Source organism: Lissotriton vulgaris, chromosome 1_1, assembly GCF_964263255.1.
Source record: "Lissotriton vulgaris chromosome 1_1, aLisVul1.2, whole genome shotgun sequence".
NCBI lineage: Eukaryota > Metazoa > Chordata > Amphibia > Caudata > Salamandridae > Lissotriton > Lissotriton vulgaris.
This window is the reverse complement of record NC_141685.1, coordinates 681,770,353-681,789,792: the sequence shown is the minus strand read 5'-3', so window position 1 is coordinate 681,789,792 and position 19,440 is coordinate 681,770,353.

Here is a 19,440-nt window from a genome sequence, read left to right as displayed (position 1 = left end):
AGGATGAAACAAATGCTAGAGAAAATAAAGGTGCCAGTTCAAAGACTCATTAAAAGCTCTGTTGAGGAAATCAGGCATAAGCATAAAGCTTTAGTAGAAATAAGCCGGAAAGTATTCTCAGCTCAAATAACAGCAAGTCAAGAATTAAACTAAGACTTCTCATAAAGAGATGTCCAAGAAACTCAGTACAAAGTCTCCTGTTGGAGAGTCAGGGAAAAGGGACATACACTAACTGGTGTAAATCAGGATCTCCAATGGAAATCTGAGAAGAGTACCATGCCTAGTCTAGGAACAGACACTAATATAAACACACGTTTTCTGTTTTGCAACATGTTCGAAATGGGATTTTTGGGTGGCCAGAGCTTGCAGATAAGCCAGGTAGAAACCACCAATCTAGTCAGCGCAAGGGAGTTACACACTGAAGATAACGCCTGCTCACCCCTTTGGTAGGTTGGCACAAGTAGTCAGACTTATCCCACAGGCAATGTGTAAAGCGTTTGCGCAACACACACATCAGCAACATATTAGGCACACCACAAAAGAAATTCCACACAAGGTTATATATAAAAATAGCCTTTGTATTATCCAAAAAACATTAGAATAGTAATCACACAATATACACTGTGCCAACTGGCACTAGGCTATATTTACAGGGGATTATATACACGTGGCATGACCAATTGGGCCACTGTCAGAATCACCACAAAGCACAAATAGTAAATGTAGAATACAACCAGTAACTACTGGCAAAACACTGTACTCAGCATTATATCCCGCAACATAAATCCTATTATGCAATCAGCATCACATCAGGTGTAAATGTACCATGCGCCAACCCCATAAGAATAATCACATTATGCAATAAACCTCACCAGCATAAACAAGTATGCAATACCCTCATAAGCATAAATCACATTAGAGGCATAAATCAGGGTGCATAAATCCCATTTATCATAGGAAATACATGAATCACCTTAGGGCCTGGCGTCCTACCAACCTAACACTGTCCCCTGACCTACTGGCCTTCCCAGAGGGCTAAAATGGACTATGTCTCAAATGTCAGGGCTGGCTGCCACTGCAGCAGAATCAAAAGTGCGCAATTGCGCTGGCACCACCGTGCCTCCTAAATCTCCACTGAGACTCCTAAAATTTCTCTGACCTAGACATTGCAGCTGCCGCTAGTTGTGGTGCAGCTGTAAAATAGCTGTAGGCACTGGGGCTCCCTCAACAGATGTGCCCACTGTTACAGCTGCCCACGCTGGTGTGGTGTTGCTGTGAACAAAAGAAGCACTGGCACTCGGGCCCCACTCTGGGGCTCTCTAAACAAGCTTGCCCCAACATCGGAGTGGCCCATACTCCAGCGGGTCCGCTCAGGAACTAGGCACTGACAATGTGCCAACATGCAGCCCCACTCACCGGGCTCTCTGCTGCGCAGGTCCTAGGCACCAACACTGTGCCTCGACTGGCTTGCGCGTACCGGGACCTTTTCACTTTTCTGTGTAGCTGGTCCCACACTCCTGAGGAGCCCGCGAGGCTCCCCCTTTACTTGGATTTCACCCGGTCCCTCTCCTGGGACACAGGACTTTGGAGGGGAGCACGCGCGACTCTGGACGGTTCCAGTGGCGGGCTCGACTTCCTCTCCCTGCTCGGCCGGATGGCTGCCAAGCCCCGCCCACAGTCAGGCAGACTCTGCCTGCCTTCCGCGTCAGGCCGGCGGCTCCTTCATCGGTAGCAATGCGAGGTGGGCACCCACCTTTAAAATAAAAGCATAAAGCAGGGTGGGCACCCGCTCGAAAGGCACCACAATGTGGGGTGGGCACCCGCCTCTAAAATGTTCATAAAGCGGGGTAGGCTCCAGCTCAGCGCGCAAAATGCGGGGTGGACTCCTGCTGAAGAAAACAGCAAATGCGGGGAAATCCCCACTTCGGTATTCCCTCTAAAAGGGCTGCAGCACCAAGCTGTGAAGCCCACGCTCTTCTTTTGTGCAAATACAAATATAGCGCTCATGAGGCGCTAGGAGCCACAGATCCAAATCAGTAAAGGTCCAGGGCACAAGGCTGGGCCCAGGCAGGCCAGTTCACAGGGCACTCCAGCAGGGAGGCAGACCCTTGTGGTGGTTCCTCCTGGAGCCCAGCAGCAGTAGGCCCCCTCAGCACAGGAACAGCATAACATTTCCTGGGGTCACATCCCCTATATTTATATGTCATCTTGGCTTTGTCTGCCCTGGCACAGGGCTTGGGGGAACCACCAAAAACTGGTTCACGGGGTAATTGGAGCACTCTGTTCACCAGGCTCTGCTTCCCCTTTATCGGGTGGGGGCTCGTCATCAGACACACCACAGGGGGGGCAGAGCCAGCATTGTATAGGGCATGGACAATCCTATTCAGGGTCAGGGGACTACTTCTCCTGGGAAACAACCTTTACAACGCAACTTTTACAACGCACTACCATTAGAACGAAACTTTTACAATGCAACATCCATTACAATGCATGCATTCACAACGCAACCATTTCAACGCATGACACTACAATGCACACCACTACAACGCATGTAATTACAACGCAGTCATTACAACGCATACCATTACAACACATAGCATTACAACACATAGTACCCCTACACTATCCAACACTTACCCTACTGTTGCACCCCCTGGAGTTAGAATAGTAATTTTTACCCCTACACTATCCAACACTTACCCTCCTGTTGCACCCCCTGGAGTTAGAATAGTAATTTTTACCCCTACACTATCCAACACTTACCCTACTTTTGCACCCCTTGGAGTTAGAATAGTAGTTTTAACCCCTACACTATCCAACACTTACCCTACTGTTGCACCCCCCTGGAGATAAACTAGTAATTTGTCCCCCTACACTATCCAATACTTACCTTATATACAATGTAATGTTATGCGTTGTAATGGTATGCGTTGTAAAGGTAGTATGCGATGTAATGGAATGCATTGTAAAGGTAGTTTAAAAAAAATTGTTGTAAATGCATGCATTGTAATGGAATGCATTGTAATGGATGTTGGGTTGTAAAAAATGCATTGTGAAGGTAGGCGTTGTAAAAGTATGCGTTGTAATGTCATACATCCACTTCTCCCACTACTCCAAATGTAGATGTCCCATTCAGCCTAGTGCTGACTTATCATGCCCCTCCTGGAGCCACACACACCTCACCAGCCCCTGTCACTCAAAAGTCAGACATGCAATTCACATCAGTCAGGCAGACACATAGCACACAGAAATGCCAGCTTCTCAAAGTGGCATTTCTAAAATAGTTATAATAAATCTGAGCACACCATTGTGCAGCATTTATTATTACCATTTCAAATATACTAAACTTGACCATGGTGCTCCTCTCATATCAGGAATTACCACTGAAACACTTATCAGGGAATCCCCAATGCATTCCTATGGCAGGGTAGCCCCAGAGTAGCCAAAAAGGCTAATTGTCACTACCAGGACATGTCACACACTTAAGGTACATCACCCTATTTTACCTACAATGCACCCTGCCCATAGACCTAGCTAGGGCCTACCCTAGGGGTGACTGACATGCAGTAAAAGGGGGGTTACAGACATGCACACGCTTTAGGTGCCATGTCACAGCAGCAATAACACTGAGCACACAGGCCCTGCAATGGCAGAGGCCTGAGATAGGTTTGAAAGGCTACTTTGGTGGGTGGCGCAATCAGCTCTGCAAGCCCACCAGTAGCATTTAATTTGCTAGCCCTGGGTATCTGAGATATCACTTTACAAAGGACTGACAGGTAACATATGTAACACAGAGAACACATGAACTTTACACTGGAAAGCAGTGCTAAAGTGCCCAGAGTCCTAGAACCACCAACACCATGTCAGGGAAAAATGCTAGGAGAAAGGCAAAAGCTTTAGGGATAACCCTGCAGAAAGGGCCATGTCCAACACAGCCCCCTTCCAGCCAAAATGCAGGGCAGACCAATCACCACCTTGAAGGGCTTCCCTGCTTTGGGCGATAGAACACGAACCCAGGGCCCAAATCTGCAGGGACACCTTCTGGTTCTACTCCACTCTAACCCATGTGGTTCTCTCTGTAAAAGCTCTCAGGACTAACTATGTTAACCCACTGGTGCTCCCTAGCTGTCCACGGCCAGGCCCAGGCCCTAGGCCACCCAGATGTCACTGGCCCTTGCCAATCCACAGAGTGGGTGGCAGTAACCCCTGGCACATAGTAACCAACACCATAGCCCCCCTCAAGAAAAACAATACCCGTGCCAAGAAAGTCAGATGGTTTACCACCGAACTTCGAGAGTCCAGGCGCACATGCCGCCGCCTTGTAAAGGCCTGGAGAAACCCCAAATCCACAGAAGCCCACAACAACTTCAGAGCCGCCACCAACGCCCACCATCAACTCATCAGAGAAACGAGGAAAAAAGCGATTGAAGACAGAATCTCCACCCACGCACACAACAGCAAGGAACTCTTCAGCATCATCAAGGAGTTCGCCCAACCCACCAGCGAGTCTACCGACATCCCTCCCTCACAAGACCTCTGCGACAAACTCAGCATCTTTTTCCACCACAAAATCAAGAGCATCTACGACAACTTCGACGAAGACAACCAACACACTGAACCCTCACCAACCACCCCCGACACCCGGAAACCAGCGATTGATGAGTGGACAGCCCTCACCACCGAAGACACACTGAAGACAATGAAGTCAATCCACTCAGGGGCCCCCAAGGACCCCTGCCCCCACCACATCTTCAACAGATCCGCCAACACCATCGCACCCATGCTCCACCAAACCATCAACCGCTCCCTGGCGACCGCCTCGTTCCCCGATGACTGGAAACACGCCGAGGTCAACCCCCTCCTAAAGAAACCCTCAGCGGACCCCACCGACCTCAAAAACTACAGACCCATCTCCCTGCTCCGGTTCCCAGCGAAAGTCATCGAGAAAGCCATCAACAGCCAACTCGCCACATTCATTGGAGAACACAACATCCTCGACTCCTCCCAATCCGGCTTCAGAAAAACCACAGTACGGAAACCGCCCTCCTCGCTGCAACAGACGACATCTGCACCTTACTGGACAAAGGAGAAACAGTAGCCCTCATCCTCCTCGACCTATCAGCGGCGTTCGACACAGTCTCCCACCGCACCCTAATACGCAGACTCTACGATGCAGGAATCCAGGACAAGGCCCTCGACTGGATCTGCTCCTTCCTCTCCGGCAGGACGCAGCGGGTCAGACTCCTCCCTTTCCTCTCGGACCCCACACCGATCACCTGCGGAGTCCCCCAGGGCTCCTCCCTCAGCCCGACTCTCTTCAACGTCTACATGGCTCCACTTGCCCCCATCGTCAGAACCTACGGATCAACATCGTGTCATATGCAGACGACACCCAGCTCATCCTCTCCCTATCCAACGAGCCCAACACCGCCAGACGCAACTTTCGAGAAGGCATGGAAGCCGTCGCCAAATGGATGAAAAACAGCTGCCTTCAACTAAACACCAACAAAACAGAAGTACTCATCATGGGCCCAAACCCCGACGCCTGGAGCGACACCTGGTGGCCCACCGCCCTCGGAAACCCGCCAACCCCCACAGACCACGCACGCAACCTGGGAATCATCCTGGACTCCGAGCTCAAAATGGACCACCAGATCAACTCTGTCTCATCTTCCTGCTTCCACACCCTCCGCCTCCTTCGTAAGACCTTCAAATGGATCCCCCCCGAACACCGAAAGACAGTCACTCACGCCCTGGTCACCAGCAGACTCGACTACGGCAACGCACTCTACGCCGGAATAAACAAAAACCTCCTCCGCAAGCTACAGAACATCCAGAACGCTGCCGCAAGACTGGTCCTCAACCTGCCAAAACACTGCCACATCTCCCAGCACCTGCGCACACTCCACTGGCTCCCCGTCGAGGCGAGAATCACCTTTAAGATGCTCACCCACGCACACAAGGCCCTCCACGGCACCGGACCAGCATACCTGAACAGCCGACTCAAATTCCACGCACCCCAAAGGACCCTACGATCAACCCAGCTTTCCTACGCTGTGGTCCCCCGCACCAGAAAGACCAGATCGGGAGGCCGCTCCTTCTCCTTCCTCGCGGCCAAAGCATGGAACGCCCTTCCGCTCCACCTCAGACAGACAACATTACTCCCCATCTTCGCAAGAAACCTCAAAACCTGGCTCTTCGACAGACCCCCTCCTTGATGGAATGGAACCTGCATCCCCCCACCCCCCACCACCCCTAGCGCCTTGAGACCCTTACGGGTGAGTAGTCGCGCTTTAACAAACTCCTGATTGATTGATTGATTCTTCACTCTTCCTCTCATCAGTGCAGTTCCAAACTGCCACTGATCCTCCAACCTAGGGGCCGCACCCTCAGGCTGACCAGAAGTCACGGGCAAGGCCCTCCTCCCCTACCTCTTCTTCTGGGGTCCCGCACTCTCCTCCGATCAGAGGCAACCTCAGAACACCACTCAGCCACCAGTTCAGGACCTCTCTCCAGCAACTGGTCTATCAACCTGGTATCTAAACACTCAGGTTGCACCGGGGTCAGGGGCAAGGACTCCCTCCCTCTGCACCCCCTTCCAAAGCCCTGCACCCTCCCAACTGGAGTGATACCCTTCAAAGCTACATCTGTCAGGATACTGATTACAGTTGTCCTTCCCTCCAGATCGGGCATACCCTGAACCTGGTTTCCCAACCCGGGGACAGAACCTTGATGCTGAGCAATTGGTGCATGCAGATCTCCCGACCCCTGTCCATTTGAGAGTGTGTGAAAATCCCCCAGGATAGAACCAGTGCCATCATGGTCATTCCTTGGTGACTCAGCCCTTCTGGCTGGCCCCTGACCCACTGGTTCTTCCATTGGGGACCGTTTCCCCCTCTCACCTCTCAATCTGGACTTCTGCACCCTCCACTTAGGAGTGGCACTGCCAGACACCAGAACTGATGCAAGTCTGATTATACCTGACACAGGGGAATCCCCCCGGCGGATGGTCCATCAGGACAGACTAGGCTCCCTACCTGGTGTTCCCTTAAGGAACCATCCAGTCCTGGAGACTGAGGTTGGGGCACTTTGGGACATATCCCAGTCTCACTCCTTCTCCTCAGAGACAGGACATGAGGCCCTACAACCTCCTCATTACAAGGGGACCTAGCTGGGCTACTCTGAACCTCTTCCACCACTCTGGGTTGGAAGATACCCAAACCACTCCTCTCAGAGTTACTCCCCAATGCCTCTTCAGAACCTCTTGCAACCACCCAGAGGTCTGCCTCCAATGTAAGCTCCCTGGCATCACTGGGAACACTCCAACAGGTGTTGGCACTGCCCCAGAGAAAAATTATTGAACATGTGCTCTGTGACAACCAGATTGAACAGCCCTACAAAACCAGTTGCTGTGTTAACCATCACCCAATCATCCAGTGCATCACAACATTAATCCACAAACTGCCCCCAAGACTGGTGAGACAATTTCTTACTGCCCTTGAATCTCAACCTGTACCTCTCTAGCTGGGAACCAGGTACCATACTCTGGGAACTGGGAATGGGACTTCCTGCACCGGACTCCAAATTGCTGCCACCACTGGACCCCACCCTTACTGGTGAATCTCCTTGGCTAATGCCCTCTCAGCCCCCGCCATCTTCTCCTGCACTAGGACCCTCTCAGTCTCTAGCTTTTGCTCTTCAAAGCCCAACGCCTTGAGACTAAACTCCTGATCCAACGATGCCTTTTTGTCCTCCACACCAAGCTGTGCTATCTCATTCGCATGCTCTAACCTGAGCTTCTCCAAAGACAGCTAATGCTCCCTTTCTTCCCTTCTATCAACCCACTCCTCTGGGGACAGGGAAAGGGATGGGGCACTGCTCCCGGCATTGGACCCAGCAAGGGACTCCCTATCTATGGGGACCTCACTATCTACTGGCGTCTCTGCCCTGTCATTCTTTTCCTCATCTTCAGACTCTTCAGCGCCACCCTCCGACCCAATGCCCTCTTGGTGTGCAAGCTGGGAACCCTCCAGTCTACGCCTCTATATATCTTTTTGCAATTCTAGCAGGGCTGTCCTTTGGGATCGCCGAGTGCCTGACCACTTCACTACTAAGTCTCTCTCTTCACAGAACCCCCTCAACTCCAACATACTGTACTTGAACAGATCATATGCATTAAAGGCAGATTCCATTTTGTCAAGGCACTAAGATACAAGTACAACGCGGGAGACCTAGGTGCAAAGCTGAAGCAGGAATACACAATTCAGAAATGACACTTTTAGGGGAAAACAAAATCATGAACCATAATCCCCAAACCTATGATTATTCTAAACGCAGAGTTGGTAGTGCAACCAGTTGTCGCTGTGGTACTGCGCAAATGCAAGTCCTATCCTCACCGCTGACAACCAATGTCAGAAATGGGATTTCTGGTTGGCCACTAGTGCTTGTGCCTAAGCCAGGCAGAAACCACCACTCTAGTCAGGGCAAGGGAGTTACATGCTGAAGATAACCCCTGCTTGTGAGAAAGTGCCATCTTTCTTGCATGGTATGCCCCCACATTTTGCTGATTTGCTGATGTGCTTTGACTGAGTGTTCCAAGGGGTCCTGCCAACCAGGTGCCCAGGGCCTGTGTTACTTCCCTAACAACTGAATTGAAGCTCAAACCAAATTGGCATCTGTAGCCACATGTCAGCCCCTGGTAAATGGTACCATAGGTACCCAGGGTATTGTGACCAGAGAAGACCCCTAAAGGCTGCAGCACTTATTGTGCCACCCTGCCTTTGCAGACTGAGTGTCCTGGTGCAGAACTAAACCAAGAGTCGACATGGCACCCATCCCTATGTGCCATGCCCATAAACCCACTTCCCTGGCATACATCAGTCACCCCTCTAGCTAGGTGCCCTATGCCAGTGGTGTGGGCACAGGTGCATGAGCCCTGTGCCCATACAGTACCCATGGTCATTCCTGGGCACTGTAAGTGCAGTGATGCCATTAAAAGTATATGGTGCTGGGAGGGTGACATTACGAACTCCACAGCACCATATTGGCTACACTGAAGACGGACGAGTTTGATACCAAACGTCTCAGCACAATAAACCCACACTGATAACAGTGTGGGATTTAACGTAAAATGCACTACAGAGGGCATCTTAGAGATGCCCCCTGAAACCTAACCTACAATCCACTCTTTTCTGAGAGGCTGCCTAGGCTGCCACACAGCAGACATGTTGCTGGTCCCCTGGGTGGAGAGCCCCCTGCTCTCCTGGGCCTGAAACAATGCATATCCTGGGCAAGGTGCTAGGTCTCCTCCCCCAGGAAGGGAAGGGGGATGCTTCAAAGGCATGCCGCCTTTGTGAGCTTCTCCAGGCCACTCGCTGTACTCAGCAACTGGGCCCCACCAGTTCTGACCCCCACTCTGGTGGGAAGACTGGTGGGTAACCCTATGTCAGGAAAGGGGGTGTGCCAGCCTGTGCCAACTCCACCCCTCAGGTGGAAGAGGCGAGGCGAAGCACGACTCCGGGCTACAGCCATCTTGAGGACGGGGAGTCCAACCCACTCACAGAAGGCTCCTGCCCCCCTCTCATAGGAGAGGAGCAGGTTAGGAGGTGTACCCACCCCAGGACAGGGACCTATTGGTCCCTGCCCTCACCCTACCTGTAACGCCCCGAAATTTAGTCTTTTGGGGCACCCTGATATTCCTTCCTCAGATCCCAATTTTGAAACAAGAAAGAAGTCCAAGAAAAAGATGACTTGCTGTGCAGCTTCTAACAAGAGGATGACACCAACTGACTTCGCCCCATCCCTGCAGGCCTGTTGATCCTTGAACCTGCTCCTGCTAAATCTTGGTGTCTCCTGCAGACACCCCAGAGGACCTGCCTGCTTTGACCCTCCTAGAGACTGGGACTCCCACGAGCAGTGGTTCTGCTCAGACATCAATACCCCTGGTGCCAGCCAGGATCCGCAAATCCAGCCCACTCTGCACCCGCCGAGCCCGACCTGTGCCCGAGTGGACAAAGACCCTGAGAACGTCTCCCCAGCAATTCTGACCTGGAATCCAGTGCCCAAGGACCCTCCTCGATGACCCAGACGACGCCTGCAGACTTAGAACTAGGGACCCCTCCAACCGGGACCTCCAGAGGGTAAGATATCCAGACGCCCAAAGACAGTCCTGCAGCCGGCGCCCGCCGGCCTCCTGTGCCCTACTCAGGGGTGCCTACCTATCCTCCAAGATCCCAACTTATCCCTCAAAGTGTTGGACGCTCCAGAAGATCCTCCGTCCCCGAGCCTGCAGTCTTTGTTCCCTTTTCGAGATCTCCATTGAATAACATTGAGCGCCCAATGGCTTAAAAGCACCCTGCACCCAGCCGCCCGAGTGCCCCTGGCAGTGCAACCATTGTCCTATCCTACTTTGCCATTTGCCCTGCGCAAGTAACCAGGAGCACAGCTCCCACAGCCGTGTGGCCTGCTAGTCAGCAGCCACCAACCGTAGGCCCCTGAATCTTATTGGATAACATTGGGCCTGACTATGTCTGCACCCGGCTGCCCCTGTGCCGCTGAGAGCGAACCAACTGTACCTTCCTGACCCTGGGAGACCCCTGAGTCTATGCCCAGAACCCTAACTCTGCCAGTCGAGTACTTACCTAAAAGCTGATAACTCACTTTTCTTCCGTAGGCTAACATTGACTGGTTTCACTTGAAAATTCTTCTAAGTGTGGAGTTTTGGAACTTAAAAATATTCATCTTAAATCAGCCGATCTACGAATTCCGATTTATTCACCTCCTATCAGGAGAGACCTCAGTGCTGCATCTTTGAGCCCAGTACTGACCCTGAAAAGAAATTCTAACCGTACATACCAGTTACTTGAATTTCCTTCCATAGGATATCATTGCCTGCTTTTTGATGAAAAGATTTCTAATTGTCAATTTTTAAAACTTACAAATATTCTCTAAAAATCGTGCCAACGATAAAAACGTAATTACTTGCCTGTTTTAAATAGAGATCCCAGTGCTGAATCTAGGCGTATTTAGAAAATACAAATGTGCCTGGTCTCGAGGTTGATGCTGTTTTTTTATTTTACAGCGGATCAGAAGCTTCTGACTAATCGTAAAGCTTCCATGATTTATTTATTGTTTTACCTCTTTTCACAATGTTTTTTTTAAACAGATACGAGGTTTAAACACAAGCTTTAACAGAAAATATTTCTGACATGCAGTGAAAAACAGTTATACTCAAATTAAACAACATTTCAAATGCAACGTAAACAAAATACTCATTTTAAACAGTGTAAAGAAAAACAAGTTGATAGGGTACACCAGTAACAATTTATCAAAGTCCTATTGGCTGAATTTCTTTTAGCTATTTAGGACTGAGGTCACCATAGGCTTTTTATTTATTAAACTCAAGTCCCACAGCCTGGGACAGATATTTAACGCTTTTGGCGAAAAGAAGGGATGATTCCTTTGGGAAAGCCGACGCGTTTCCAAACCCGGTCCGTGAGTTTGCGGGTTTTTCCTCAGGGCTACCTGGGTACCTAATGGTGTGGATAATAAAGAGAGCTTCTTTTAGTTCCTACTCCTATTTAGTGAAAACTGAGCTTAGCTCCATAATGGACATAGGAGTACCTTTGTGTTCCAGCGCTTCGGTTTCTTCAATTTTCAGGGGAGAACGGTTTTCAGACCTGTATTTAAAAGAAAACTGTTTGATCTTTTTTCTGAACGGGGGGCATTTCTTGTTATTTCGTGAGTGAGAGACTCACTACTTACTTGAAAGTAGGCTTGTGATGCAGTTCGATTTCACGGAATCATCTGTCTTGAATTTGGCACCGCCTGTCAAAGGGAGGCAGGTTTTACTTATATATGAATTGTGTATATTGAGAAATGCAAGGCTGATTCGAAATGGACCACACTGCTTACTTTTTAAGACGCCGTCTTGTTAATGGCGGTGCATCTCCATTGCTTAAATCGGCAACCACGGGACTTTTCTCCTACTGGATTAATAGACAAACCTATGTTTAGGCTTATTGCTTATTAGGTTTACTGGGACTGAGACTTATTTAAGTCTATAACTTCTCACCTTAAAGCAATTTCGTATTTTCTACTACGCTTTCTCCTGTTGCTGTTCGGTGCGTGTCTCCACTGTGTTTGGATCAATCACGGAAGTATTCCGCCACTGTGTTTGGATCAATCACGGAAGTATTCCGTTTGATCACGTGGTTTTATGTGGAAATGAGGATTCTGGGACTTGTAGTTTGAAAGTGAAATTGAGCTGCATTTAGGTCAACAATCAGTTTTGTTTGTTTCCCTGCTAATATGATTTCTGACTAGCAGGGGGTATAGGAGTGCCGGTGGTGTATAATGAGGTCAGTGGATGTTTCTCTGTAGTTCAGACAATTCGTTCATTCCATCATTCACGCAATTGAACTTAAGAATCAGATATGCTTCTTTTTGCATGAGTATTGCATCTATGTCCCCACCACGTATCTGAGTTTTAATGGCAGATAACACTGTCCACTTGAAATCCTTTTCGGTGTGTCCTTTTTGTTGAAAGTGTTGCACCATTGGAGCTGTTACTATGTATTGTTTGATTCGGGAGCGGTGTTGGGCTATTCGCTGATTTATTTGTTGTGTCGTCTTACCTATATACAGTTTTGGACAAGGGCAGGTGATTGCATATACCAAATTGCGGCTTTTGCAATTTGTGAATTCCTTATGTGTCTATGTGATGGCATTGTGCTGGAATTCAGTACCTTCCACTTGTTGGCACATGACACACATGTGCCACATTTATGGTGTCCCTCTATGGGTTTTAATCTCCATAGGGTGCGTAAATCAGATTTAGCCTGACTCATTCCTAAGTCTGCCCGAACTAACTGTTGCCCTAAACGTTTTTTTTTTTTTTTTCTGAGGGCAAAAAGAGGTTTTTCAAAGGGTGTATCTAGCCCTGTCAACAAGTGCCAATTTTTTAAAATAATGGCTTTAAATTTGTTAGTGTGTGGCCCATATGTCATCACACACACCAGTTTTTCAAGTGGTGCTTTTTGTTTTTTTGTCAATAATTCTTCCCTGGGTGTGTTCCAGGCTCTTTTGGTGGAATGTTTTAACATTTTGCTGGGGTAACCTCTTGTTTTTAACTGATTACTTAGGATTTCGGCATGGGCTTCAAAATCCTCTTTTCTTGAACAATTTCTCCTAATCCTCAGCATTTGGCTGTAGGGGAGATTTGCTTTAAGATTTTGGGGATGATGGCTTTTGTAGTGCAGGATTGTGTTTTTATCCGTTTCCTTGCGGTGGAGAGTGGTGGTGAGTTTTTGATTTTCTGGAACTACCTCTACATCTAGAAATGTGAGGCGTGTGTTACTGGATGAAACTGTGAATTTGATATCGGGGTGTCTCGTATTGAGCCAATCATGGAATTGAGCTAAAGTTTCTGTTGAGCCGTTCCATTGACACCAAATATCGTCAATGTAACGATGCTAAATTAAAATGTGCTCGCGGTGTGGATTGTTCTGATACACGTAGCGCTCCTCATACAGGGCCATGAAGAGGACCGCCATCTCCGGGGCATAAGGACACCCCATGGCGGTCCCCTTCACCTGCATGTAGAACGTGTCCATGAATCGGAAGTAATTCTTTTTGAGTGCAATCCTAGCTAAGTCCACAATGAATTGGGTGGGCACTCTTTGTGGTTTTGGGCGTGTTTCTAGAAAATACTCAAGGGCTTCTAAGCCCTCCTTCTGGGGGATTTGGGTATATAAAGAGATTACGTCGAAGGACACCATCAATTGCTGGCTGTCATCAAACGGTAATCCCTCAATTTTATTTATGAAGTCCATGGTGTCCCTCAAGTAAGATTTTACTTGGTCCATGAAAGGTTTTAAGAACACGTCCACGTACTTCGCTAGTGGCTCTAATACCGAATCACACCCGGAGACTATCGGTCTGCCGGGGGGTTCGGTGACACTTTTGTGTAATTTGGGCAAAAAGTAACTTACCGGGGTGCGTGGTTTCTTTTTGGTAAGATACTCAAACTCTTTTGGATCCAAAATTCCTAGGTCAAAACCCTCAGTCAGTTTTATTTGTATTTCTTTCTGGATTTGAATAGTCGGGTCTTCATTCAGTGGTCTATACCATTCAATTTGGTCAATATGTTTGTGTGCTTCTAGGACATATTTGTCTTTAGCCCATACCACATCTAGGCGTATGGCATTGGATTACAAAAGTAACGTGAACATACTTTATCTGCAAATTGAATTTCCTTCTATAGGATAACATTGGTAATTTCAACTGAAAAAGTTTCTGTCAACTTTTAAAATACAATAATATTCCTTAAAAATCACTAATGTAACCGAAAAGCTTTTACTTAACTGTTTACAGCTCATGTCCCGGGACTGAATCTAGGATCCCGTCCTGTGATTAGATAAGTAATCTACAAAGTAACTAATTGCATTTAACTAGAAATTCCCGTTGAACTCAATGTTAAATTGGGTTTGAAATTGTGTTGCCTATTGCAAAAAACTGTAACTAATGCATTCAAAAAGTCTATTGCCTATTTCAAAAGTATTTAACTAAAGTAACTCATCCAGAGAAAGTATATTTTGATACCTTGTTGGTTCTAAAATAAAACAACTATATCTTTGGATGCAAAGCGATTGGCCTAGAGTCCAGTTCTTGAGTGTGTGAGACCATTTGCTGACTGAGTGTGTACAACAAATGCTTCACACTGTCCTCTGATACTGCCTTACTGCTCGACCAAGCTCCCACTTTTGAGAGTAAGGTTATATCTAACTTTAGCCTCTGCAAACCTCTGGGGACTCTATACACACTGTACCTTACTTTGGTCCAGTATATATAGAGCCACTTTCCTACACTGCTCACCCCCTTGGTAGCTTGGCATGAGCAGTCAGGCTTATCCCAGAGGCAATGTGTAAAGCATTTGCGCAACACACACAGAGCAACAACACACTAGGGACACTACAAAAGTAGCTCCACACAAGGTTATATATAAAAATAGCCTTTGTATTATCCAAAACATATTAGAATAGTAAACACACAATATACACTGTGCCAACTGGCACTAGGCAATATTTACATGGGATCATATGTGACAGGGCCAATTGGGCCTCTGTCAGAACCACCACAAAGCACAAATAGTAATTGTAGAACACAGCCAGTAACTACTGGCAAAACACTGTACTCAGCATTATATCCTGCAGCAGAAATCCTATTATGCAATCAGCATCACATCAGCCATAAACGCAGTATGCGCCAATCTCATAAGCATAATCACATTATGCAATAAACCTCACCAGCATAAACACAGTATGCAATAACCTACATAGCATATATCACATTAGAGGCATAAATTAGGGTGTATAAATCACATTTATCATAGGCACCACATAGATCACCTTAGGGCATGGCGCCCTACCAACCTAACACTTCCCCCCTGGCCAACTTGCCTTCTCAGAGGGCTAAAATGCTCTATGTCCAAATGTCAGGGCTGGCTGACACTGCAGCAGAATCAAAAGTGCGCAATTGTGCTGGCCCCACAGTGCCTCCTGGGTCCCCACTGGGACTCCTCAAAATCCTCTGGCATAAACGCTGCAGCTGCTGCTAATTGCGGTGCAGCTGTGAACATAGCTGTAGGCACTGGCACTCATTGTGCCATCTAGGCCCCCACTGGGGCTGCCTCAACAGATGTACCCACCGTTGCAGCTGCACCGTGCAGGTGCTGTGCAGCTGCGAACAAAAGAGGCACTGCAACTCTGGGGCCCGCTCTGGAGCGTTCTAAACAAAATTGCCCCCAACTTTAGAGCCGCCCACTTTACCATGTGTCTACTCAGAAACTAGGCATTTACAATGTGCCAACATGCATCCCCACTTATTGGGATCTCGACTGCACAGGTCTTAGGCACTGACTATGTGCCTCGGTGGGCCTGCGCGTACCTGGACCTCCATGCTTTTCTTTGCAGCTGGTCCAGCACTCCAGAGGAGCCTGCGAGGCTCCCCCTTCACTTGGCCTTCTCCTGGTCCCTCTCCTGGGACACTGGACTTTGGAGGTGAGCCCGCGAGGCTCCAGACAGTTCCAGTGGTGGGCGGGACTTCCTCTCCCTGCTCGGCCTGACGGCTCCCAAGCCCTGCCCACAGTCAGGCGGTTTCTGCCTGGCTTCCAGGTCGGGCCGGCGGGCCCCTTCATCGGCCGCAATGTTTACCAGGGTCCTCTTCCCCTTTGTCAGGTGGGAGCTCCTCATCAGGCACACCACAGGGGGGGCAGAGCCAGCATTGTACAGGGCAGGCACAATCCTATTCAGGGTCCAGGGAACTACTCCTCCCACTACTCCAAATGTAGATGTCCCATTCAGCCTAGTGCTGACTCACCCTGCTCCTCCTGGAGCCCCACACACCTCACCAGCCCCTGTCACTTAAATGCCAGACATGCAATTCACATCAGGCAGGCAGACACAAAGCACACAGAAATGCCAACTTCTAAAAGTGGCATTTCTAAAATAGTTATAATACATCTACGCACACCATTGTGCAGCATTTATTATTACCATTTCAGATATACTAAACTTGTCTACGCTGCTCCTCTCATATCAGGAATTACCACTGAAACACTTATCAAGGAATCCCCAATGCATTTCTACGGGAGGGCAGCCCCACAGTAGTGAGAAACCAAAATGGCTGTTTGTCACTACCAGGACATGTCACACACTGAAGATACATGTCCTATCTTTTACCTATAATGCACCCTGCCCATAGGGCTAGCTAAGGCCTTCCTTAGTGGTGACTGACATGGCACACACTTTAGGTGCCATGTCACAGCGGCAGTAACACTGCGGGAACACGCACTGCAAAGGCAGAGGCCTGAGATAGGTTTGAAAGGCTACTTTGGTGGGTGGCGCACTCAGTGCTCAGTGCTGCAAGCCACCAGTAGCATTTAATTTACCCGCCCTGGATATGTGGGATACCACTTTACAAGGGACTGACAGGTAAATTAAATAGGCCAAACAGGTGTAGACCAATCTTACCATATGGAACACAGAGAGCACACGCACTTTACACAGGACAGCAGTGCTAAAGTGCCTAGAGTCCTAAAACCACCAACACCGTGTCAGAGAAAAAGGCTAGGAGAAAGGCAAAAAGTTTAGGGATGACCCTGCAAAAAGGGCCAAGTCCAACACAACATTATTATTCTTTCTTCTTCCTTTTGACCAATATGATTTCAGAATGCTGCTCGCAAAATTTCCACTTCCCATCTTCCTACTGGAGTGCAATCATCTTTTTTTTTTTTTTTAGTACATTTGCTCTTTATTCAAGAGGTAATTCTTGTCTATCCCATCAACCGTAACCATGTGTCTTTGAATGTTGCAGTGCGTCCTTTCTTGCTTTCAAAAACGCCTTACCATGAATCATCCTCCCTTTCTTCTACATCTTTTGTGGTGTGAGACTCACTATCAATCATCTAATAAAACACATGTCTATTGCTTAACTAAAAAACAGTAGCTTCTGAAAATACAAGGTCTGCAGCAAAGAGAAGAAAAACTGGTTGCACAACTGTTGTCTATAGTGGAAAACAAGTATTTCAACATTAATGGGCCTGTACGTTAAATCATGACACTTTTAGTCATATCAGTTTTAAATTTGGGCTATATATGTATGTTGCAGGCTTATAGGTTTTAAGTATAGTTGCCTACTACAACTTTTGTATTAAACATACTTCATTTTCAAACATGAATTCTGCACTTTTAGTTTTTAATAAATAATTTACATTAAGCAGGGTTTCTCACTACAAGGACATGTTAAATATATACCCACATATCCAACTGTTTAAATACATGCACGTGTATTATGATACTTTAGGGCCTCCCTTAGGGGTGACTTATATATATTAAAAATGAAAGGTTAGGATTGGCAAAATGTTTATTGTGTTAGGTCGAAATGGAAGTTTAGAACTGCACTAAAGGCTGCAGTGGCAAGTTTTAAAAGGATACTTCAGAGAATGTCACAATGAGTGAAGCAGACCCACTAGTGGCATTTAATTCACTGGGCCTAGGTACGTGTACTACCATCTACTGGGGACGTATAATTAAATAAAAGGTACTGCAAGTTCCTTGTTGGACAGTACCCAGTTTGTTGTGGGTGAACCGCTACTCGACTTCGACTCTTTATCGAAGCTTATGAAAAAGGAAAAGTGTTTCCTCCCATTCAAATAAGACTTCCCATTAATCCATCTTTTTGAAGTGTTCCACAGGGTAACAGATGCAACAGTAGACGACACGTGTTTCACCCTGTGATGGGCCAGTAGCTTGGGGCTTTCTCATGGCAGCGAAAAAAAAGATACATTTTATTGAGTGATTAAATTACAAATGTTGTCAAGTGGGTCCATCACTGTGTACGAGGTAGTGACCAAAAGACACCTGTGAATTGCTGGAAAGGAGTGTAACTGCCTGGTGCACCCGGAATGTGTCAATATTCAGACTGTTAATACACCGGTTTACAGAAATATAGCAAGTTAATCGAGAACTTAAAGAGTTCTAGCATATAACTCCATTACACTGGAAAAGTGGTGCTAAAAGATGGTGCTGGCAAGCTGTTCATTGTGAAAAGAAAGGAGAAATGTTTTAGTACCTATAAGCCGAGGCTCTGAAGTGGGAGTTAATTGGTAAAAGAAAGGAATAAAGATATAAGCAGCACACTTCCTTAAGAAGAGAAAAGATATGAGGTCAGGGCATCAGAAAGGAGAATACCTTGTTATTAAAAATGGAAAATCAGTTGTAAAAGTTCATTATATAAATTTCCAACGATAATCAAATGAGGCAGTAGAATGAGTCATCTTGATGGATTTCATCGGAGCAGAAACAGGACAGTATATACAGTATTTACAACCAATAAACAATGCGCAAAAGCAAGAGCAAGTATCCCTACCAGTAACATGTTGGTATTAAAGGTAACATGTAAAATATAACATGTCAGGCAAAAGAACATGGTCTGCCTTTACAACCCCTCGGGGCTATCTCAAAGAGCGGTGGGGAGGCTAAAGTAACCAAGTACTATTCAATAGGCTTAAAGATCCAAATACATAGAGCAACACATTAAATCAACAGTGAGTGCTGCCACAATTCACACACTGATGTTAAAGTTGCTTTAAGTAACCTGTATTACTTGGAGGGCCGAAGTAACAAGCTGGTATTCCATGGGTTTGATCATCTAACATGACGTGCTCTTGAAGTTTTGAGAGGAAGAGGAATTAGTATGCTGGAAAGTAGTCAGCTGGTGCAAAATAGTCATGAATGTATGTTTCAAGCAGAGGCAGGGCGATGGCTCATTCGAAGTAGCTCGTGTAGGAGCCGGACGGACGGGTGGGGGGGGGGGGGTTGGGGGGATGGCATCGGCAAGCTACCACGGTACATGAGAAAGCATGTGGTTTTGCAGTGTATG